Consider the following 26,689-nt stretch of genomic DNA (forward strand, 5'->3'; position numbering starts at 1 on the left):
CATGTGAATTTAATATAATATATAATTAATTATTTAAATTAAATATATTATATATATTATATTAAATTATGTCGACAAACAAAATTACAAAAAATATGTGAGCTGGATCTGACGGCCATGCGATCGCATGGCAAATAGGCATAAAACCCATGCGATCGCATGGGCATCAGAATCAGGCCACATCTATAAATTCGAGCGATTTCATTTCATTTCAGCACACATATCTACTATCTATCTCTGTATTATTATTATTATTATTATTATTATTATTATTATTATTATTATTATTATTATTATTATTATTATTATTATTAAGATTAATATTATTATTAATATTATTAATTAGTATTATACATAAAATACTACGACGAGGTTATGAGCGTGTCACTTTCAAAATGGTTTTCAAGCGGGATAGAGCTAAGGAAATTATGGGTTATTGCCAAGGAGGTTATGGGTAATGTTCCGGGGTATATTTGTGAGTCAAACCTAGTGTTTATCATCTCTGTTGCGTCTACGTACTTTTCTGAAATATTGTATCACAATATTGATACGTTGAGATCTACGATTATTTGGTAATCCGAGTTTCGGTCACATTACGATGAACAACTTTATGTGCTGCTAAGGTGAGTTTCATAAGATCCCTTTTACCCTTTACATTTTTGGGCTGAGAATACATGCAAATGCCTTAATAACTGTTTTACAATAATTATAAAGTGTGAGTTTCATATGATCCCTTTTACCCTTTACATTTTTGGGCTGAGAATACATGCAAATGCTTTATTAACTGATTTACAATATTTATATGCGTGAGTTTTATTGCTCCCTTTTTAATTGCTTTTGCAATATATTTTTGGGCTGAGAATACATGCAATTTATTTTAGACGCAATGGACACAAGTACATACTAAATTCTACACTGAGTTTGAACCGAAAATCCCTTAGCTTTGGTAACTAGTAACTGTCGGTTATAAGAACTGATGGGCGTGAGTAGTTGTAAATGGATCCATAGGGCTTGATATCCCCGTCCGAGCTAGAGCACTAGCCTTTTAACGGACGTATGCTATTTGAGAAGCGTACACGTTGGTTTGCGTGTATTATTAAGATGATTATACAAAGGGTATAAATTATATATACGTTAAGTTTAGTTACCAGGGTGCTCAATTTCGTAGAATATTTTGATAAACGTTTCTGGATGAAACAACTGAAATCTTGTTATCCACTTTTATATGCAGATTATGCGAAACACTAAAACTATGAACTCACCAACCTTTGTGTTGACACTTGTTAGCATGTTTATTCTCAGGTTCCCTAGAAGTCTTCCGCTGTTTGCTTATATGATAGACAAACTATGTGCATGGAATCTTACATGGCATATTTTTCAAGAAAACGTTGCATTCACCAATTCATCACCATGTACCTTATTTAGACTGCATTGTCAATGGAAGTACTATTGTAAACTATTATATAAGGTGATTGTTTATATGTAGAAATCATCAGATGTCGAAAACCTTTGATTTAATATTCATTTATGGTGTGCCTTTTCAAAAGAATGCAATGTTTATAAAACGTATCATATAGAGGTCAAATACCTCGCAATGAAATCAATGAATGACGTATTCGGCCAAATGGATTTGGAGCGATCGTCACACGAGCTCTACCAAGCGGCCGTTACAAATGCCGCCGTCTTCGCAAAGCAAAAAACATAAACAACAGGAAACCCCCCTCACGACAATCCAGTTATATCGGAACATGAAGGGACCAGCAAACTGGTATATTGCGGATTGTTATTGCATACGTAAAATATACATTAATTTATTTCGCCGAATAACCAACGATGTTATTTTGCAGGCGATTCTTCTGGTGATCCTATCTTTCCAAGCCCGAACACTCTTGATCAAATCACCGAATTGTTCCGCACTCCACCTGACTCTTATGGAGTGCGAATTGATGGTTTAGCAGAATACACTTATGCTTCAGCTGCTGCTGCTCTGGATCAGCGCCAACAGATGAAGTTAGCAATCCCCGGCGAGCTTCGCCGCGAGTTCTCTAAACTCTCTGCGCTAGACGCGCATAATAGTTTCGTTCAAAATTTCTACATGTGCTTCAATTCAGCATATGATGTTATATGCCGTCAAGAACAATTTTTCAATGTTCTTGAAGCTGAACAACTAAAGTACAATGCTGAGAAGATCAAAGCTGAAGACAACGAAAAACGCTATGCTAATCTCTCCCATGAGCTAACCGCAGCAAAAACCACCGTTGATGACTTGAAACAACAGGTTGCTGCTGCGACTGAGAAAGAAAACCAACTGCAAGACACCATTAAAGCACCGTCAGAGAATGTGACGAAACTAACGACAGAGCGAGACAACGCTCTTGCTGCTAAAGCCTCTGCGGAACTTGAGTTCACAAAGGTCCGCCAACATCTCCCAGAACTGGCTAGAAAGATTCTCAATTCCAAGCTTGTTTCTGTAAATTTTTCAACATTTTCCGCCGCGTTAAGGCTACGCGAGAGGGTTGAATTTATGGATGAGATTGCTATTCACTGCCCACTGCCAGACCCGCTACCATCTGCATTAGCTGATCGCCTTTGCTCACTGGAAGATGCGAATTCAGCATACGCGGTTGCTCAACAGGGCATAGCTGAAATTCCCCTCCCCAAGATAACCGCAATAAGTGAGCAAGAAGATGTCACTGCAGATGACATCATCAAGCTTGACTTAACCAAGGATTAATACTTACTTTGTATAACAGCACGTAGCTGCTTCTGCGACCTTATTAATAAAATTTTGCTTTTTCATATTTTTGCAAGTACTTCTATTTTTATAGCGCTTTCATTATCAATATTCATAACACAAACTTGTCCTTTGCAATTTCCAACATATATTATTGTGCACATAATAAATGCGTACTTTTGCGAAATAATCTGTATGCGTATATGCTTATACGTTATGAATCTTCTAAGTCCGCCGAAACGATCCTTAGGCAATTAATTAGCATTGCGAAGCATCTAAGCATTGGCAAAATCAAACACTTAGGATATAAAATTCCTTTCGCAATATTTCGTATGCAAAAGTGGGCAATTTCATCACTTTGCTATTTAAACACTGCGAAATACTATAATCATTATGAAACAATCTTTAAAACATTTCATAACTATTCGTATTTCACAAATAAGCTTTTCGCGTATTTTTACAAGTGTTTATTTTTAAAATTCCTACAAGCGTGATCAAGACTTGCAAAAAAAATAAAAAACAAAAACACCTAATAAGCATATCAGCCATATGCCTTGAATCCAATGTCGCACTTTGTAGATATATCTTTGATATTTTTCGCAAAACTACGATTAATATCGCTTTAACAAAACAGCATGCAACGCATTAGGTAAAACTCGCCCTTCCATATTAATTATATATTATATTATATTTATATATATAGTTAACTTGTAATTTTTAGTCCGTTGCGTCGAGCGTTAAGAGTTGACTCTGGTCCCGGTTCCGGATTTTCAAACGTCCTTGCGTACAATTTTATATTTCGTACTTTGCGTTTTGAATCTTGTACTCTTGTGATTTCGAGACGTTTCTTATCAATAATTGGAACCTTTTTGATTGTCTTTTGTACTTTTGAGCTTTTTGGTCGTTTGCGTCTTCAATTCGTCGAATCTGTCTTTTGTCTTCACCTTTTATTATTTAAACGAATATCACTTGTAAATAGAACAATTGCAACTAAAAGCTTGTCTTTCTTGAGGAATAATGCTATGAAATATATGTTCGTTTTTAGCATTATCAAATATTCCCACACTTGAGCGTTGCTTGTCCTCAAGCAATATTGTCTTGAAATACTAGAATCACTTCTTTATTCTTCACACTTTGTACATCAGTGATTTCTATACGGCGGTATAAACAATGGTAGTAACGATATGGTTTACAGTCCCACATGACTATAAAAATTTAGATCCATTAAGGAAATTGGATCTTTATGAAAACATTTGATCTTTTGAAAATTAAATCTAGTTTTTATCCTAGATAAGTTTTCCGGAATAACCCTTTACCGGTGTTTGCAAAATATTTTTGTGGGTTTGGTGGGTTTCAGATTTGAAAATTTTAGCTCAAAACTTGCGGTTTTGTGTCACCCACTTGCTAACCTTGTATTTGGAAAGCAACACGTCCAGTTTACTTGTTCCGTATATTACCTTTCGGTAAACTACCGTCCGGTTGTAAAGGAAAGCGTTGAACAAGCAACTGTTAAGGCAATGTCCCGTGACATGCTTTTAATTATGGTCTATAACGTGTCGGACGCAATTACTATCCTTGGTAGGAGCAATAGTAAAGCTCACCCTTATAATTTTTCGGTTTGGCACAAGGTCCTGTCTTTGACCATTATGCAACCACCGTTCTTACGGTTGACACCCGATTTAGTTCAGGTGACCTAATGAATTCCAGGTGAATTCCTAGGATTTTACGTTCAATGGTAATGAACGCATTGAAAATAGGGTTTTCAGAAAACAAATCGGTTTATAATTTTTGATCAAAATATTTTCTCGTTTAAGCTCGAGTTTAGATATCATCGAATTCCATGAGTTTGAATTCTAAATCTTTAAGGTCAATCTCTAGGATTGAGTAATATCAGTCTTAAAAGCTGATTTTTAATCTTTAAGGAGATTATCCTTTCTGGGGATCTGATTCATTAGTCTTATCCAGCTAATTTGCATGGTGCCCCCCCATTGTACGAGATAAATCCTTCTCATGGTTAGGATAAATCTGACCACTTGGCGACCCTGTTTAATGCTGAGGTCCGTGGATTTCCTGCTGATTTTAGTGATGACTTTTCTAGATTTTTCGTCAACCTACAGCTGGTCTGGACGACAACTTCATGACCTAAATCAAGAAGCGCGTTTCTTTTTCGGAAGACTTTACTTCCTTTTAATGATGGAATTGATTCATCGTGTAGATCCATCTTTTCTTTTCTTTCATTGGATAAAACAGTTTAGTTTAGTCCAAAGCAAAAGTATTTTCAGTTATTTGTTACAGATATATGTGACATATGTTTAAGATAACTTGGTAAATTTTCCCACACTTGGCTTTTATTTTCCTTTTTATCGTCCTCTATTCCATTTTAAATGAATTTTAACATTTTAGTTTGTTTCTCAATTTATGTCCTTTCCGAGGTAACAATAATTTCGGTGTTAAAACCTAGTTTTATCGTTCATAAATATGTATAAACATGATTTTGAATTCATTTAATTGAAAATTTTGAAAAATTTTACTAGAATTGGGTAGTCAGTATATAAGACTAGGGCTGTTCTTTTTTATCAGAGAGCACTAGATTCTAATACAACTACTGCTTTACTAGTATTTTTAATGGTAACCAAGTGTATAAAGTAAAAATTTTAAAATCCGAAAGAATTTAACCCCCTCCAGACCATCTTGATTTCAATTTTCCAGGAAATAGCTTGAATCGTGAATTGAAAAGAAGAACTCTGTCTCCTTCTTTAAATTCTTTTGAACTTCTGATTCTTTTATCATGCCATTTCTTCGTTCTTTCCTTATAGATTAACGAATTTTCGTATGCTTCATGTCTTAATTCTTCTAATTCGTTTAGTTGACTTAATCGTAGACGTCCGGCTTCATGTAAATCAAGATTACATGTCTTCAAAGCCCAAAATGCTTTGTGTTCAATTTCTACTGGAAGATGACATGCTTTTCCATAAACAAGTCTAAAAGGTGTGGTTCCAATTGGAGTTTTGTAGGCTGTTCTAAAAGCCCAGAGTGCATCCTCCAATTTAATGGACCATTCCTTCGGATTTGATCCTACGGTTTTCTCTAGAATACGTTTTAAAGCTCGGTTGGTATTTTCAACTTGTCCACTTGTTTGTGGATGATATGCGGTGGAGATTTTATGAGTTACTCCATATCTTTTAAGAACTTTCTCAAGTTGATTATTACAAAAATGAGTTCCCCGATCACTTATTAAAGCTTTCGGTGTTCCAAACCTTGCAAAAAGACGTTTTAAAAAGTTGACTACAACTCGTGCATCATTAGTTGGGAGAGCTTGTGCTTCCGCCCATTTAGATACATAATCAATGGCTACGAGTATATATAGATTATTATTAGATTTTGGAAATGGACCCATAAAGTCAATACCCCAAATGTCAAATACTTCACATACTTGGATGACATTTTGTGGCATTTCATCACGTTGACTTATTTTTCCGGCCCTTTGACATGCATCACAGGATTTGCAAAGAAGGTGTGCGTCTTTGTAAATTGTAGGCCAATAGAATCCAGCTTCATAAACTTTTCTTGCTGTTAGTTGAGGCCCATAATGCCCTCCTGTTGGTCCTGTGTGACAATGGTTTAAAATTTTACTAGCTTCATCTCCAAATACACATCGGCGTATTATTCCATCGGGACAACTTTTAAACAGATGTGGATCTTCCCAGAAATAGTGTTTTATATCACTGAAGAATTTCTTTCGTCTTTGGTACGATAATCCTTTTTCAAGGAATCCACAAACTAAGTAGTTTGCATAGTCTGCAAACCATGGGATTTCTTTATAATCTATCTTCAATAGATATTCATCAGGAAAGTTGTCTTGTATGGCTGATTCATTTAGAACTTCTAACTCAGGATTTTCAAGACGAGAAAGATGATCAGCGGCGAGATTTTCTGCTCCTCTTTTATCTCGGATTTCAATATCAAACTCTTGTAAGAGTAAGATCCAACGGATTAATCTTGGTTTAGCATCTTGTTTTGAAAATAGGTATCTAAGAGCAGAATGGTCGGTATAGACCACCGTTTTTGCTAGAACGAGATATGATCGAAATTTGTCAAAAGCAAAGACAATAGCAAGGAGTTCTTTTTCCGTAGTTGTATAGTTCGTTTGTGCTCCTTGTAATGTCTTACTAGCATAATATATAGGTTGAAATCGTTTTTCAATCCTTTGTCCTAAAACGGCTCCCATTGCAAAATCACTTGCATCTTACATTAGTTCAAATGGTAGATTCCAATTTGGTGTTATCATGATCGGCGCATTAGTGAGTTTTTCTTTAAGAATATTAAAAGATTTGATACACTCATCTGAAAAGATGAATGGAGCATCCTTTTCTAGGAGTTTATTCATAGGAGTGGCAATTTTAGAAAAATCTTTTATAAAACGTCGGTAAAAACCGGCATGCCCTAGAAAACTCCTAACTCCTCTAACATTGGTGGAATGTGGAAGTTTAGCAATTACATCTACTTTAGCTCTATCCACTTCAATTCCTTCTTTTGAAATTTTATGTCCAAGAACGATTCCTTCTTTAACCATGAAATGGCATTTCTCCCAATTAAGTACTAGATTTGATTTTTCGCATCTAATTAGCATTCGTTCCAGATTAACTAGACATGATTTAAATGTATCACCGAAGACTGAAAAGTCATCCATGAATACTTCCATGCATTCTTCTATCATGTCGTGAAAAATCGCCATCATACACCTTTGAAAGGTTGCAGGGGCGTTACAAAGTCCAAATGGCATGCGTTTGTAAGCAAAAGTACCATAAGGGCACGTGAATGTGGTTTTCTCTTGATCCTCGGGTGCTATTGGAATTTGAAAATATCCGGAAAATCCATCTAGAAAACAATAGTAACTATTTCCGGCTAATCTTTCCAACATTTGATCAATGAAAGGTAAGGGAAAGTGATCTTTTCTGGTGGCGTCATTTAATTTTCTATAATCAATACATACACGCCATCCTGTTACAGTCCTAGTAGGAATAAGCTCATTTTTCTCATTTGTAATGACAGTCATGCCACCCTTCTTAGGTACGCATTGAACTGGGCTTACCCATGGACTATCAGAGATTGGATAAATTAAACCTGCATCTAGCAGTTTAATAATCTCTTTCTTAACTACATCTTGCATATTAGGATTTAGTCTTCGTTGGCGTTGCACATACGTTTTATGACCCTCTTCCATAAGGATTTTATGTGTGCAATACGAAGGACTTATTCCTTTAATATCATGAATCTTCCATGCAATGGCTGGTTTATGAGCTTTCAACACAGAAATGAGTTGTGATTTCTCATTTTCAGTAAGAGAAGACGATATTATTACAGGTAATTCAGATTCACCATGTAAATAAGCGTATTCCAAATGGTTTGGAAGTGGCTTTAACTCTAATTTCGGAGGTTCTTCTATCGATGATTTATATCGATATCTGTCTTCTTCTTTTAGCATTTGAATTTCTTCTGTTGTTGGTTCATATCCATTAGCTATTAGTGTAGCTAACATTTCAGCTTCATCAATTGGTTCATTACCTTCTCCTAAAGAACATTCTCCTGTTCCTTGTAATTCTGGAAATTCTTCTAATAATTCTGCATGTGCATCTATAGTTTGAATATAATAACATGTATCATCTGCAGATTGTGGTTGTTGCATTGCTCTATCAACTGAAAAGGTAACACTCTCATCCTCTATACTTAGGGTCAGTTTCTTACCGAACACGTCTATCATTGCTTTAGCCGTGTTTAAGAATGGTCTTCCTAATATGAGAGGAACTTGAGAATCTTCTTCCATGTCCAAAACAACAAAATCTACTGGAAATACTAAAGTACCAACTTTAACTAGCATGTTCTCCATTATCCCTCTAGGATATTTTATTGATCTATCGGCTAGTTGTATGCTTATTCTGGTTGGTTTTAATTCTCCAAGGTCTAGTTTAGCGTATAGTGAATACGGCATTAGATTTATACTAGCACCTAAGTCTGCCTATGCTTCTATTGAACTAAGACTACCCAGAAAACATGGAATTGTGAAACTTCCTGGATCAGATAGTTTTTCTGGTATCTTATTCAACAGCACTGCTGAACAATTTGCATTCATAGTAACAGCCGAGAGTTCTTCCATTTTCTTTCTATTTGAGATTAGATCTTTCAAGAATTTAGCATATCTTGGCATTCCTGAAATCACATCAATGAAAGGAAGATTTACATTTATCTGTTTAAACATATCCAAGATTTTGGATTGCTCGGCTTCAAGTTTTTCTTTCTTCATTTTACTCGGGTAAGGAAGTGGTGGTTGGTATGGTTTAACATAAGGTTTATCCTTAACTATGTTATTTTCATTAACCTTTTCAACTACCGGTTCTTTTTCCTTATCTTGATCAGGTTGTGGTTCTTGTGGAGTAGGAATAGTTTCATCAGAAGTTACAGGTATTTCAGGTGGTTTAAGTGTTGTACCACTTCTTGTGGTAATAGCTTTAGCTGTTTCATTCCGGGGGTTAGCATTTGTATCACTAGGTAGACTTCCCGGTTTTCTTTCACCTATTAACCTTGCTAGGTTACTCACTTCTTGTTCCAGATTTTGAATAGAAGCTTGTTGATTTCTAAATGCTTGAGCATTTTGTTCATTTGTTTGTTTCTGAGATGTGAAAAACTGTGTTTGAGTTTCAACTAGCTTCGTCATCATATCTTCTAAATTTGGCTTTTTATCATCGGTTTGTTGTGGTGGTTTGTTTTGAAAATTCGGTCTTTGCTGATTGTAAGTATTATTGGATACTTGTTGATTGCTAGGACCTTGTTGGTTGTTGTATGGAATATTTCGGTTATAATTCTGGTTTTGATTGTAAATCGGTCTTGGCGGTTGATAATTATTCTGATAATTATTTCCAGGCCTTTGGTTTATGTATGAAATATTCTCTCTTTGTTCCATTGTTAATTCAATACTGAGACAATCTTTTGTCAAATGTGGTCCTCCACACTGCTCACAACTAATTCGTATAGCATGAATATCTTTAGTCATCTTTTCCATTCGTCTCTCGAAAGCATCTATCTTTGCCGAAATGGAATCTAAATCATGGCTAGAATCGGCTCTAGCTGCTTTAGATGATCTAATGATGTCTTTTTCTTGGTGCCACTCATGTGAGTGGGAAGCAGTGTTATCAATAATTTTGTAAGCATCAGTTTCGGTTTTCTTCATAATAGAACCACCAGCTGCTATATCTATGTCTTTCCTTGTAGTGATGTCGCATCCTCGGTAGAATATTTGTACTATTTGACAGGTGTCTAAACCATGTTGCGGACATCCTCTTAATAACTTTCCATATCTAGTCCACGCCTCATATAGAGTTTCATTTGGCTTCTGTGTGAATGTAACAATTTCTGCTTGAAGTCTTACGGCTTTAGATGCAGGAAAGAATTGCTTAAGAAATTTATCAATTAAAACATCCCATGTATCAATCGCCCCTTCAGGTAACGATTCCAACCAATCTTTGGCTTCTCCCTTTAAAGTCCAGGGAAATAACATGAGATATATCTGTTCATCCTCCACTTCTCGGATTTTAAATAGTGTGCAGATCCTATTAAAGGTACGTAGATGTTCATTTGGATCTTCCTTCGGCGCACCACTAAATTGGCATTGATTAGTCACCATGTGTAGAATTTGTCCTTTGATTTCATAATCTGGCGCATTAATGTCTGGATGAGTAATTGCGTGACCTTGGCCAGTGCGTTTAGCTCTCATTCGGTCTTCCATACTTAAAGGTTCCAGATTCTCCATAATTGAATTTGTTGAATCGGTATCACTAGATGATTCTGATTTAATATTTCTTTCCTCAACAATCTCTGTTTGAATGATTGGTGGCTCCGGAGGAAAGTTTAATGGTTCAGGATCTACGAACCGTTCCTGAATATTTTCCGGATTCTCAATTGTGAGGTAGGGTTCAAAAAATGGATTATCGGAAATTTGAACTGAAGTACTTGGTCGACTGGATGACGATTCTAAAGAAAAATCAACGGCGGTTATATTTGTTAAACGATGTCTTGATCTAGTTACAGGTGGTGAACGTACAAAAGGTGATGAACGTCTTGCTCGGTGCATTCACTGAATATCCTATTAGTTTTAAAAAGGAAAGAAAAATTATAATAAGTTATCCAATTAATAGACTTTTCTGATTTTGCCCACGTTTCGAATAGCCAAAAGATGCAGCAGAGGGGCAGGATTCGTTTGGTCTCAATATAATTGAGGACTGTTTGGCTCCAATAACCCGGTCCACGTACAAATTCAACTATTACTACGAACCAGAAAATTTTGATGTCTATCAATTTAACCACTTAAAATAAATTTTCGTAATTTTAAGAAATTTAGATAAGAAGTAGAAAAAATTCTAAGTCCTAAAAACTAGAATGGCGAGAAATAAGAGAGAAAAAGAGTTCGTCGCAAAAGGTAGAAAAAGAAAAAAATGGTTGAAAAATAAAAGGTGACGGAAAAATAAAAGAAACTTAAAAAAACTTAAAAATACTTGACTAACCTAACCTTATTACTACAACTAACTTAAAATTATAATCGCAAATTGAAATTACTAATTGGAATGATAATTGATACATAGTAAAAGGTCTAAAAATATTAAAGCTTACAGGAAAAACTAAATCCCAAATGGAAATAACTTAAAAAGAAATTAAAACTTAAAAAGGCGTCGCAAAATTCTAAAGCACCTAAATCTTAGTCTAAAGAAAAAGCACTTAAGGAATTCTACGGCAAAGCCTAAAAATCTAGGAGTAAAAATAACTATAGCAAAAACTAAGTTTAAAATTAAATATGAGCTAAAAATACAAAAGTTATGCTACAACGATTAAAAAGGGACAAAATATAAAAATATACAAAAAGTTGTAAAAAGTACAATTTTTATAAAAATATTATTTTTATATTATTTATTTAATAAAACTATTAATTTTACAATTTAATTAAACTAATTAAACAAAATACATAAATTAAATAAAAAGTAAAAATAAAACTAATAATAATAATAATAATAATAATAATAATAATTAGGTTTAAATAATAATTAATATTAATAATAACCCGTAATTAATGCAGTTTTAGGGTTTTCTGTCGCGTGTCAGATGGTCTCCGCGAGTTGCGGCAATTAGTGCTTCAAACCCCGCGAGTCGCGGGGTTCAGAAATTCAGTTGACAGGTTGTAATTTTTACGCGTTTTTCTTTTTCTTTTTTTATTATTTTCTGTTTATTTTATTTATATTTGTTTTCTGTTTTTTAATTAAATAAAAGATATTAAAACTTATATTTTTATAAACTAAAATAAAAATAAAGAAACTTATAAAACTTAAATATTTAACAAAATCTTAAAAATACTTATATTTTTGTTTTTCTTTTTATATTTTTAAAACGTATTTTTACAAAAACGAATTTTAATAAAAGTTAACTAAAATTTTTTTTTTTTTTTTTATATTAGCGTTGCGCTTCCGGCTTTTAAGATAGTTCCCCGGCAACGGCGCCAAAAATACTTGATGTCATGCGAGGTGTATATAAAATAGTTTATATTTTACTAGGAAAAACTATTAAATACGATACAATTTTACACAAGATATTTATTTATTTATAGAATGGATATACTTAAACCTTGCTACAACACTTATAGGCAGTGTACCTAATCGTACAGTAGTGTAGTTTTTAGTAAGTCCGGTTCGTTCCACAGGGAAATCTTTAAACAAAGCTCAACGCTATATTAGTTTACTTTTATAAAAATACAAATATATATATAAGTAATATTATTATTATAAAGGGGGGTTTTTACCGTTTAATGACCGGTTTGTCGATTTTAAGATTTTAGTCGCAGTTAAAACCTAATATAAAATATAAAATAAATACAAAACTTAAATTAAAGCGTAAAGTAAATAACGATAATGAAATTGCGAATAATAAAATTGCGATAATTAAAAAGTACGATAATTAAAAGTGCGATTAAATAACAATAAATAAAAGTGCGATAATTAGAAGTGCAATTAAATATAAAATAAAGGAAATTAAATATGAAATAAAAGAATTATGCTTATTTAAACTTCCGTAATCATGATGTTTGACGTGTTGATTTTAGTTTTATGCCCATGGGTTAATTGTCCTTTGTCCTGGATTATTTAATATGTCCGTCTGGTTTTTGTCCATAACAGTCCATCAGTCATAAATATAAAGTGCGAGTGTCCTCATCAAATTATTCTTATACCCGAAGATAAATATTCCAACTAATTGGGGATTCGAATTGTAACAAGGTTTTAATACTTTGTTTAATGAATACACCAGGTTATCGACTGCGTGTAAACCAAGGTTTTACTACTTTGTTAACAATTACACCAATTACCCTTGAATGTAATTTCACCCCTGTTTCAATTATTCTAGTGGCTATTAATCCATTCCCGTGTCCGGTTAAATGAACGATTATTCGTACATATAAATACCCCGCCCATCGTGTCCGATCGAGTGTATATGGTAATTTATAGGGACGCCCAATTGTAAATCTTTATATTAACATTAACAAACTTTCATTTAGTTAAACAAATATAAAGCCCATTAATAGCCCATAGTCTAATTTCCACAAGTGTCGTTCTTTTGTCCAAACCCCAATTATGGTACAAAGCCCAATTACCCAATTTTAGTAATTAGCCCAACATCATGATTACTTCGTTTTAAATAAGCATAATAATAACTTAGCTACGAGACATTAATATAAAAAGGTTGAACATAACTTACAATGATTAAAAATAGCGTAGCGTTACACGGACAGAATTTCGACTTACACCCTTACAACATTCGCTAACATACCCTTATTATTAGGATTTAAAATTAAAATTAAAATTAAAATATAAATTATATATATATATTACGTATATATTGAGAGAGAGATTGAAATAGAATATGAAATTTGATCAGAATTCGGTTTGCTTTATAGCCAGAGTTGAAAATTGGGGCTCCGCGACTCGCAGCAAAATGCTCTTCAAACTCCGCGAGTCGCGGAGATAGTATTTACAGCTCAGTCCTTGGAGTTTTCTCTGCCGACGGTTTTTAATATATATATAATATATATATAATTAATATAATTAATTATATATTATATTATATTTATATATATAGTTAACTTGTAATTTTTAGTCCGTTGCGTCGAGCGTTAAGAGTTGACTCTGGTCCCGGTTCCGGATTTTCAAACGTCCTTGCGTACAATTTTATATTTTGTACTTTGCGTTTTGAATCTTGTACTCTTGTGATTTCGAGACGTTTCTTATCAATAATTGGAACCTTTTTGATTGTCTTTTGTACTTTTGAGCTTTTTGGTCGTTTGCGTCTTCAATTCGTCGAATCTGTCTTTTGTCTTCACCTTTTATTATTTAAACGAATATCACTTGTAAATAGAACAATTGCAACTAAAAGCTTGTCTTTCTTGAGGAATAATGCTATGAAATATATGTTCGTTTTTAGCATTATCACATATCCGCGAGCTTATATGAGCCTGCGGCATTAATTGCCACAATTTGATAAGGGCCTTCCCAATTAGGACCCAACTTGCCAAGCTTTTATGTTCTGCTTGCTTCATTGTTTCGCAGCACCCATTCGCCTATAGAGAAAGACAAAGCACGCACTCTTTTGTTATAATACTTAGCAATTTGCTGCTTATTATTCGCTTCTCTAATAGCAGCCATTAATCTCCTCTCTTCTATGAAATTTAGATTTTTGCTCAACGCAGCATCATTTGCTTCGCCATCAAAGTTAGCAATTCGATGCGTTGGTACCAGAATTTCTGCGGGGATTACTGCCTCAGAACCATATACCAAACTAAAAGGTGTTTCGCCTGTACTCTTTTTGAAAGTAGTGTGATGTGCCCATAACACATTGGGTAATTCATCTACCCAACCAGTTCGCCTTTCGCATAACCTCTTTTTAATACCACTCACAATATCGCGGTTGGTTACTTTACACAGCCCATTGGCTTGCGGGTGCGCCACTGACGTAAACTTTTGTATTATATTTAGATCAGTGCACCATGTCTTGAAAGGATCTTTCGCTATTTGAGCACCATTATCGCTAACCAATTCTCACGGAATGCCAAATCGGCAAACAATGTATTCCCATACAAAATTTCGCACTTGCACACCAGTAGTAGTGCGAACCGCCTTAGCTTCAACCCATTTAGTAAAGTAATCAATCGCGACAATCAGGAATTTAACATTTCCAGGGCCTGCAGGAAATGGCCCTACAATGTCAATAGCACATTTATTAAACGGCCATGGTGAATTAACAGGAATCATATCATTCCGCGGCATTCAATTCTGCGGAGCATGCCTTTGGCAACTTTTACAGCGTTAAACAATTTTTGCTACATCGCGGTATAGGGATGGCCAAAAGTATCCCATTCGCATAATTTTTGCTGCGATAGTTTTGTAGCCTGAATGCAGTGCACAAGTACCATTATGTACTTCTTCAACAATCATTTCTGCCTCGATTGGGCCAACACATCGCATCATTGGTCCGCAGTATGATTTGCGATATAAGATATCATCTTGGATGATATACATCGGTGCTCGCTCTCTTACTAAGCGGGCTTCGCGACCATCATCTGGCAGAATATCACTGCGGATATATTGTAGAATTGGGTCCATCTAATTTTGCTGTTCTTCTGTAACAGATGCAACCATTAAGTCACTATATATTGATTTACTTGGTAATTTCTCAACCCATACTTGTTTTTGAAAGTGCGAGAACGTTAAAGCAGCCAATTTGCTCAACGCATCCGCCTTTTTATTTTGGCTTCTTGGCACTTGCGCGAGTTCGAAATGCACAAATCGCACTGCCATTTCTTTCAATAACTGCAAGTATTTCTGCATAGAGGGATCATGCGCGTCAAAAGATCCATTAAACTGATTCGCTACTAGCTGCGAATCCGTAAATGCACGCAACTTAACAATATTCATTTTTCGCGCAATATTTAAACCTGCAAGCAACGCCTCATACTCTGCCTCATTGTTTGTTACGTCAAAATTAAACCGCAGAGCGTAAGTATGCTCTTCACCGCTTGAACTTTCCAAAACAAAACCCGCACCTGCACCTTCTGCACACGAAGCACCATCAGTAAATAAATCCCAAGTTTCACCGTGTTCAGGTTTTAGTGCGGTTCGCTCGTTAATCACCTCCAACTCTCCAGACAGTTCAGCGAGATAATCCGCCATAACTTGTCCTTTTTCAGTGTTACACGGAAGGTAAGATATTTGATAAGCACCTAATTCTACCGCCCATAATGCGAGACTACCAGATATCTCTGGCTTTGTTAAGACTTGCCTGATTGGTAGATTAGTTAATACATGCACGGGATGCCCTTAAAAATATCTTCGTAGCCTTCGCGTTGTTAAAATGAGCGCATACACAAACTTTTCAATCGGCGCATAGTTTATTTCACTCCCCGTAAGAGCTTTACTAACAAAATACACTGGATTTTGTATTTTGTCCCTTTCCGCGATCAAAAATGAGCCAAAAGCTTCGTTTGCTACTGAAATATAAAGATAAAGAGTTTCGCCATGAACCGGCGCTGTTAGTGTAGGCAAAGTTTTTAACAACGTTTTCATCTCCTGAAACACGGATTCTGCTTCGCTGGACCAATCAAAATTCTTTTGCTTCAAGCAACCTTTTAAGGTTTTGAAAAATGGCAACTTCCTTTCCGCGGCTTTAGACAAGAAGCGCGTTAATGCGACTAGCTTTCCCGTCAAAATTTGCACTTCTTTGACCGTTTTCGGCGCGGTCATATTTTATATAGCCTTGATCTTTTTTGGATTAGCTTGAATACCTTGTTCTGTAACAAGATATCCCAAAAATTTCCCTTCCGTTTCGCCAAAACTACATTTTAGCGGATTAAGCTTCATGTTTATTTTTCGCAGTCTGTCAAATGTTTCGCGCATATCTTCAATGATTCGCTCTTGCGTCATACTTTTGATGACTAAATCATCTACATAAGCTTCAAGATTACACCCTATTTGTTTATCAAACGCGGTATCAATCAACCGTTGATATGTTGCGCCTACATTGATTAAACCGAATGGCATCATGATATAACAATATATGCCTTTGCCCGTATGAAATGCGGTTTTATCTGCATCTTCTTGCGCCACAGGAATCTGATGATATCCTCTTGCCGCATCCAAAAAACATTTATATGGAAAAGCATGTAAAGATTCCACTTTCAGATCAATTTCTGGAAGCGGATAGTTATCCTTGGGGCACGCTTTATTCAAATCTTTGTAATCAATACACATTCTCCAAGAACCATCAGGTTTTTTCAACAATACTGGATTTGCAATCCATGATTGGTATTGGACTTCGCGCAAAATTCCGGCTCTCACCAATTTTGTTACTTCTTCACACAACCATTTTACGCGGTCTGGGGCCATACCCCTTCGCTTTTGCACTACGGGTTTTAGAGCTGGATTCACATTAAGCCTGCGTTCCGCAATATGACGCGGAACACCAGTCATATCATTTTCACACCAGGCAAAAACATCCATATACTGGACAAGTAATTGCACAATTTGCTTTCTAGTATCCGCACTAACATTGCGTCCTACTTTGATTTTTTGTTCTGGATATGCGGGATTAATTATTTCCATAGCATCCGCACCGTCAACAGGTTCTTGCCCTGTGGTTTTTACGTTAACAGCCGCACAAATAGGCATAATGCTCATTGAACATATTGTGGCAACTCCCTTATATGTTGGAAACTTAATCATGCCATGAATTGTAGAAGGGACAATTCCAAATTTACTTATAGCGGTTCTTCCCAGTAGCATGTTATAGCGAGAAGAGGCTTGCATAACATAAAAATCTAATCGCGCTTGTCGCACCAAAGCGTCATCATTAACATCAGCTAACTCGATGTTTAATGGCAGAACACCTATAGGTAATGAAGATTCTCCTGCAAAACCGGTTAGCGAAACTGCGGTTGTTTGCAGGTTTGTTTTAATACTTTCAGGCAATTGAGCAAAGCATTGTTCGTAAATAATATCGATGCTACTGCCGTTATCGACATGGACTTTCATGACTGTGATGTCAGCTTCCGCGATTTTGCACAATACTACTATCGGCATTTCAGAAAAATCATCGCTCTGCATTTTCGGGAAGCTTATTGGCGCAAATTGCCAATTATAATACATTTTAGCGGACTTTCGCATTTTTCCTCTTTTATAGACATTCGCTCGCACAGTGACTACTACATCACTGTTATTTCCAATATTACTCATTATTCTAAGCAATCAAGCAATTCACTGCCGATTTTAGATGTATGCACCTGCAAATCATCACAACAAAAACACGATTGAAATTAAACCGACGATTTAATTGTTTGATGGCACGAAACAAAAAATTTTCAGTTTAATTTGTAAAACGTGTCCCACGGATGGCGCCAATTAATTGATCCATAATTAGCAATGGTACTTAATTACGGATTGAGTGCAATAAGAATGTAATGGAGGAAGGAATGTTTGATGATTATTTTGGGCCCCGATGATCGTCTTTCACTTTAACTATCAAGTGATCAACCACCCCGACCCGGTCTTGATTGTTAATTAGCTTAATTCACCTTTGCGCGGTGTAAAAATCCCTTGGGCAAGATCACAAGTGGAAATTACAAAGGCTTAGGCAAAATGGCAGAGAATCAACAACCTATAAATGAGAGGCCAAGCTCTCTATTTATAGTGTTCGAGATATCCGCGATCCGCGGATTGCTTATCCTTCCGCGAAAACTCAGCGGATTGAACCGCAGTCCCCGATTAGTGCGGAAACACAGCTGTTATGCTTATTTTCAGCGGATACTTCATGACTTTGCATTATAGTCCGCATAACTCTGCTCTTGGCTTTTGGCAAATAAAATATACATATACAATGCTATGTATATGATCAAGTCCCCCAGTTTATTATGATACACTTTCGCGAAGCAAATATATCATGATAAACTCCATGAATTTGCTTTTAACCTGACCATTATCCGCATTGAAACATATTTCGCGTTATCTTTGTTACCGTTATAACAGTCAATGTTACCGTTTGAATTATCTCAATAGATAAATGACATAATTAACCCTGTCGCCTATATATATTGTGACCTGAAATCACAAATTCACTACTCATTTTCCAAAGTATCAGAAATTTCTCATTTCGTCAATCAACCTTTATCATTTTAGTCATTACTTACAGCTCGTATTTAATTTTAAATGAAGATTAACGAGTTAGATAAGAAGGCTGATCCAAAAACTCTGATCACCAAACTATTAACAAGCCCGGAAGCTAAATCATCATCATCAAAAGAAAAGCAACTCATTCCAATCGTCGATTTAACCTCCAAATCTCCCTATACAAAGCCGAGCTCTACCAAGCGGCCATTACAAACGCCGCCGTCTTCGTAAAGCAAAAAACATAAACAACAGGAAACCCCCCTCACGACAATCCAGTTATATCGGAACACGAAGGGGACCAGCAAACTGGTATATTGCAGATTGTTATTGCATACGTAAAATATACATTAGTTTATTTCGCCGAATAACCAACGATGTTATTTTGCAGGCGATTCTTCTGGTGATCCTATCTTTCCAAGCCCGAACACTCTTGATCAAATCACCGAATTGTTCTGCACTCCACCTGACTCTTATGGAGTGCGAATTGATGGTTTAGCAGGATACACTTATGCTTCAGCTGCTGCTGCTCTGGATCAGCGCCAACAGATGAAGTTAGCAATCCCCGGCGAGCTTCGCCGCGAGTTCTCTAAACTCTCTGCGCTAGACGCGCATAATAGTTTCGTTCAAAATTTCTACATGTGCTTCAATTCAGCATATGATGTTATATGCCGTCAAGAACAATTTTTTAATGTTCTTGAAGCTGAACAACTAAAGTACAGTGCTGAGAAGATCAAAGCTGAAGACAGCGAAAAACGCTGTGCTAATCTCTCCCATGAGCTAACCGCAGCAAAAACCACCGTTGATGACTTGAAACAACAGGTTTCTGCTGCGACTGAGAAAGAAAACTAACTGCAAGACACCATTAAAGCACTGTCAGAGAATGTGACGAAACTAACGACAGAGCGAGACAACGCTCTTGCTGCTAAAGCCTCTGCAGAACTTGAGTTCACCAAGGTCCGCCAACATCTCCCTGAACTGGCTAGAAAGATTCTCAATTCCAAGCCTGTTTCTGTAAAATTTTCAACATTTGCCGCCGCATTAAGGCTATGCGAGAGGGTTGAATTTATGGATGCGATTGCTATTCGCTGCCCACTGCCAGACCCTCTACCATCTGCATTAGCTGATCGCCTTTGCTCACTGGAAGATGCGAATTCAGCATACGCGGTTGCTCAACAGGGCATAGCTGAAATTCCCCTCCCTAAGATAACCGCAATAAGTGAGCAAGAAGATGTCACTGCAGATGACATCATCAAGCTTGACTTAACCAAGGATTAATATTTACTTTGTATAACAGCACGTAGCTGCTTCTGCGACCCTATTAATAAAATTTCGCTTTTTCATATTTTTGCAAGTACTTCTATTTTTATAGCGCTTTCATTATCAATATTCATAATACAAACTTGTCCTTTGCAATTTCCAACATATATTATTGTGCACATAATAAATGCGTACTTTTGCGAAACAATCTGTATGCGTATATGCTTATAAGTTATGAATCTTCTAAGTCCGCTGAAACGATCCTTAGGCAATTAATTAGCATTGCGAAGCATCTAAGCATTGGCAAAATCAAACACTTAGGATATAAAATTCCTCTCGCAATAATTCGTATGCAAAAGTGGGCAATTTCATCACTTTGCTATTTAAACACTGCGAAATACTATAATCATTATGAAACAATCTTTAAAACATTTCATAACTATTCGTATTTCACAAATAAGCTTTTCGCGTATTTTTACAAGTGTTTATTTTTAAAATTCCTACAAGCGTGATCAAGACTTGCAAAAAAAATAAAAAACAAAAACACCTAATGCTATGTATATGATCACGCGGCAAGCGTAAGGTTGCAGAAACTACCCCCACTCCACGCAAGAAACATCTACGCTCTCATTCTGAACAAGAAACAAGTAAGTAAATGCTATTTCGTAGTATTTATTTGATTACGCATTGTTTGTTTTAGCATAAAATTGCTATATTTGCTTATCTGTTTATAGCTATTCTTCCAGAGTCATCCACTGAAGCTACACCGCTTTACAACATTAGAGGGAGAATCCCTACAAATGTTCTTAATGAACCCGAGAATGAAGATTTATCTCTTCCATCTGACGCAGAAACGTCCAACCAGGAAGAGGAAGGAGAAGCCGATGCGGAAGAAACTGCCGCAGCAAATAGGGCCTTTATACTATACCAAAGGCTTTATAAATTTGTTCCTGAAGAAACAAGGGAGCAATATTGCAAATTGTCTTATCCCGAGGCTGCCAGACAACGACTACATAATTGCTACAATGCAATTTATCTAACAGTCAACAGCATGGAGCGCTTCACCGAGATGTCAGACGAGTATGATAAAGCAGTGAAAGCTGCCAATGCACAAGAGAGAAGGGTGCGAAAGGCTGAGACGCGTCTTGAAAAGGTGATGGAAGAGAACGCCAAACTTAAAAGAAGGGCAGAAGTTGCGGAACATGAGTTCGCATAGCTAGTCAAGTATCTCCCGACATTTGCGGATAAAGTGATGGACTCCGAGCCAGTCACTGAAAAATTTCAAACATATGCTCAAGCAGCAAAGCTTGCCACTCGCTGCGAATGGTATGATTTATTATGCAAACTTGGCGATCTTTCGCAACCTCTTCCTTCTGACATGGCGAAAGAAATATGTGCCACCGATGATGCTGGCGAAATACTCGAGAGGGCGAAGAAGGAGGTTGAGAAGATTAGCATACCTGTTCTTGAGGAGCTCAGTCAGCGGGAAGGCGTTTCATTTGCAGATATTAAAGCATTAGAACTTTAGTTTTGCCTTAACTAATTTGTTTTTGAATGTATTTTCGCAATTACAAATTGCGTTTGTTGTAAGAATCCGCGTTGCGTACGCGCTTAATATTAATCACTTTTTTCACAGTTCGCAGTTGCAACTTCTTTTATTTATATAGCGCTTTATTATCAATATTCATAACACGGACTTGTCCCTTGCAATTTCCAACTTTTATTATTGTGCACATAATAAATGTGTACTTTTGCGAAACAATCTGTATGCGTATATACTTATACGTTATGAATCTTCTAAGTCTGCCATAACGATCCTTAGGCAAATTTAGCATTGCGAAGCATCTAAGTATTGGCAAGATCAAATACTTAGGAAGTGTTATCCTTTCGCAATTATTTTCAAATTAACACAAGTGGGCAATTTCATCACTTTGTTTTTAACAGATTATGTCACAATGCATTCTTGCATTATTATAACATTTAAGCAGGCCACGCTTAGCGAAAATCATGCCACCTTACTTAAAATATCCGCAGAACAAACATTAACTTAGTGTTGTAAAAAAAAAAAAATTGCATTATGCGAAATAAGCACTACGCGTGGCCACACGCAGTGTTTTCGCTTTGTAAAGAAATAATTACTAACACTGAAATTAACTTTGCTTTATTCATTATTATTTCGCATTCGAAACATAAACACAACTATCAAATTCGCATCTTAATATCATGCATTTATGAATTTTGCCTTAGCATCTTATTACAACTTTTTAAATTTTCGCACTATTCAGGATTAACTGATCGTCCTTCAATACCCAAATTCGCATTTGCTATAATCATAGCGCAGAATGGCTCCACTTCCGCAGAAATCAGCGTGCCAATGCCCTTGTTGGCAGAAAATTTTAGCATACCATGTATGGTAGTCATTGGTAGATGGTATAGCGCCAAACATGCGCAAAGCTGTGCGCCCAAGTATCATATTGAACCGCGATTGATTTCGCATTATATACAGATTCAATAAAGCTTGGCGCCTTAGCGACTCATCATTGTCATCAACTAACTCCATTTGCAACTCCAACTGACCAACAGGCTAGGATGACTCTCCTGAGAACCCGGCAAGTGAAACCGTAGTAGGTTTCATCAAAGCTTGAATGTTCGCGGACAACTTGCTAAAGCATTGTTCGTACATGACGTCGACACTGCTACCAGTGTCTACATGTACCTTCATTATCATTATTCCAGTATTTGCAATGCGACATGAAACCACTACAGGTTTATCATCATCCGCGGTCAAACTTGCAGGAGGAAACACAATAGAAGGACATTTCCAACTAACAATCTGCTTTGAAATTTGCATTACCGACGTTTCGCCCTGCACTTCTACCACGTTGATCACCTGTACTCCGCGCTGATTTTCTTTTTTGCGCAACATTTTTACTCCCAAATTTTTTACTGCGGGAGCCTTTCGCTCAACCGCGTTTGACGCGTTCAAGGTGTTAGCTTCTGTAAGCATTATAATCGCATTCGCGGTGTTTTGTGCAATTAAATGGTCCAGCTTGCCTTGCTCGTACGCTTCTGCAATTAATTCCGCCAAATCTCTGCAATGATTGGTGTCATGACCGTAATCATCATGGAAAACACAAAATTTTGATCTATCTCGCCTGCTATTTTCTCCCAAAGGCTGTGGATCAGGAAAAGACTTAGCAACTCTTTCTTGCAACAAAATTTTCTTGGGCATTTTTGTTAGCGTCTGAATGATGTTGAATGATTCATTGCTCCACTTTCGCGTAGAATAGCGATCACGGCGGCCATATCCATGGTTATCATTTTGGCCTTGAAACCTGTCATTTCGTGGGTATCCACCGCCGCCATTTCTTCGCGGAAAACCTGATCCGCGGTAATTATCACTGTTACCATCGCAAAAAAAGTCATTGTCATCTCGCCAACTTTTGTCTCTACCCCATCCACACGCAGGGGTTATATTGCTGTCCTCTCCACCGCGGAGATAATCATATGTTTCCTGTTGTACTTTTGCAAAAGTCGGCGGAACGTCTCTTCGCAATCTCTGCACAAGAGTAGGATGTCGCTGTGGGTTAATAGCATGCAAAAAACCAGAAATTTTCTGATCTTCATTCAATTGTGGGATTTTTTGGCACTCATAAATGTACCGCGTAAGTAATGCGTTCAAAGTCTCCTTGTTGCCTTGCTTAATATCATGACATTCTATGTGCGTCTTTTTCTGCGGTAATAGATTTTGAAACTGCAGCAAAAAAATTTCGCGCAAATCTACAAAGCCAATGATACTGTGAGATTGCAAACTATGAAACCATTCCCTTGCTGACCCTTGCAAGGCCATGGGGAATACTCTACACGCGACTGGTTCATCCCAGTTATAAGTGCTTACTACGCCTTCGAAGCGTTGTAGAAAATCCAAAGGATCAGTTAGACCTGAATAGACTCCCAGAGTTGCTGGCACGATCGGCGGAGAAACAATTGGATAGTCAGAAATATGCTGGGCAAACTTGTCCGCAGCAGTAGTGATTTCTGTTGCCTTCTTTGTGCGAGTATCTGCGTTCTCCACACAAAACTTAGTAAGCATGTCTTGCAAAAAGTTTGGCTGATCAAACTTATGTTGCATTGACTTTGGCGCAATGCTTCTGAAAGCATCCGCCAAAAAATTCTGGGCATTTTCTCTGCGAGCAGCGTCAGATGCGTCGCCCTCTTCCCCATAGCGAGGGAAAGGTGTTGGTGGTCGTTTTCGCTTAATTTGTGGATTTTTAACAAACTCTTCCACGCTGTCCGAATCATCAGAAAGTTCGCTCTCTTCTCTTGGCGTTTTTGCCATTTTTGATTTATACGCAGAGTTCAAATGATTGCGATCTTCTGCATTATCACTATCGCTATCATTATGCTCAATAACTAGACGATCAACTTGTGATCCTGAATCATTTAATGGCCATAAGTAAGTGCGCGGTATGCGAGATTCGCAATTACGCTTAGCATCTCGCTTAGCTTGCTCGATTGCAGTACCAATAATTTTGTCAGTCTTCAGACTAGATTTTTCAGCCAAAGCTTTTGGTCGCTTCCCATCAGCGGTTATTTCACTGCGATTTTGCAGCAAATTTCTTCGCGCAATCATTTTTTCAGCAGCAACTTCTGGCTGCGAGTCACTAGCATTGTTTTCGGCAGATGTTTTAGCGATCGGTTCTTGAACCGATTTTCCCGCGGTTATACTAGCATTTGTTTGTAATGGAAATATCACAACGTTCTGCGAATCACCAAGCAGTGCATCAGCATTCGCAGAACCACCAGTTTGCTTTGCATTTGTCATCATGATTGTCGAGCAGATCGACTGATTGCGTATTGTAAAAGCACCTGCAAATCATCACAACAAAAACACGATTGCAATTAAACCGTCGAATTAATTGTTTAACGGCACGAAACAAAAAAATTTCAGGTTAATTTCTAAAACGTGAAGATATGGTATTTATTAGAGAAAGCGATTGAGTATAGTGTATGGTATTGAAGGTGAAGATATGGAATTTTAGACTGAGATTGAAGAAGGGGAAGCTTATGATTTAACAATTGATCCTCAAGTGCCTCTATTGTAAGTTTTATTTTGTATTTTTTTCGTTAATATGGCAAAAAAAAATTGAGGTTGAATGATCACAATTTGTGTCATTTATTATTTGTATTTAGTAGATATATTTTTGCTGCTTTGAAGGAGTTTGTGTTCGAAGAAATGATGTGAACCTGCTTATATTTCTGGGTAATGCAAATTTGTGTTCGGAGAAATGTTTCAGGTATTTTTTGCATGTTGACTTTCGTCATCTACTTTTTCCCTATACGGGTTCCATTTTCTGTCATTGTTGGATTTATAATGCTGATTGTTTACAATTTTTTGGAACTTCCAGAGCGTTTGGGTAATAACAAGTTTCGTCGTTGAACTGTAAGTTATTTTTATCTGGGCTGTTATTTGTACATGGTTATAGTATGCGCTAAGTTTAATTGCTACAAACTGATGGCTTTAGTTTTGTGACTTGAGTTTTTGTGCGCTCTCTTTTGTGTGTGCATTGTAGAAAACATCAAAATAGGTGTTCCGATTAAGGTGATTTGGCTATGGTTATATTGGACATGTGATGGTGGTGACAGTTAACGGCTCTGGTACCAATTCATGCGATGAGGTTAAAAAATAAGGTAATTAAATTCAAACCTTTGGGTGTAGATTATTAATACAGTTATGTATAGCTTTTTGAGTAAATGTGTGCATAAACTCATTGGACAAAATTCTATTCGGGTTGATCAACCTTACAAACACCAAAAGTGACATGTGTGACCCGTTACTAAACCCAAACTCTTGCGTATGGTATGTTTCCAAGATCCCAAAAAAAAAAAAAAAAAAAAAAAAAAAAAAAAAAAAAAAAAAAATTGCTATAAAGCACTGCTAGTGAAAATCAAATTTAGAAGCTAACTCATCTCTTTAAAATGCTTGTAGTTCATAACCATGGACTATAATCAACAATGTAGGTAAAAGTGTCTCACTTGATGTCAATAGTAATAAAGAAAACAAAAAGACCAATTTTTGTGTGAAAAGTTAATGTTAAAGCTAATCTGTTCTAACAACTATTGTGCTTTTAAGGAAGACTCTACAATGTAGGCTAAAATATCAAGAAAAATCATGATAACAACTGATTTTAGTTTAAAAGTTATCATATCTAAATTCCCTGATTGAGTTATCCATAATCCTTTCTATCCAAATTAGCTTTGTTTTAAACTTGCCAAATTTGACTATGTTTGACTTTTAGTTGTAGGCTTTGTGCACACTAAACTTACTACTGTAATTAAAAAATAGTAGTAGCAATCACTGCGAACTATGAGTACTATGAACCTTAAACAGTTAAACTATGTTTGACAACTAGTCTAATATCTAAAATACCCTTATGGTGCTTACTTGTAACCT

This window comes from Rutidosis leptorrhynchoides, chromosome 1 (genome assembly GCF_046630445.1).
Source record: "Rutidosis leptorrhynchoides isolate AG116_Rl617_1_P2 chromosome 1, CSIRO_AGI_Rlap_v1, whole genome shotgun sequence".
In the NCBI taxonomy this organism is placed as follows: Eukaryota; Viridiplantae; Streptophyta; class Magnoliopsida; order Asterales; family Asteraceae; genus Rutidosis; species Rutidosis leptorrhynchoides.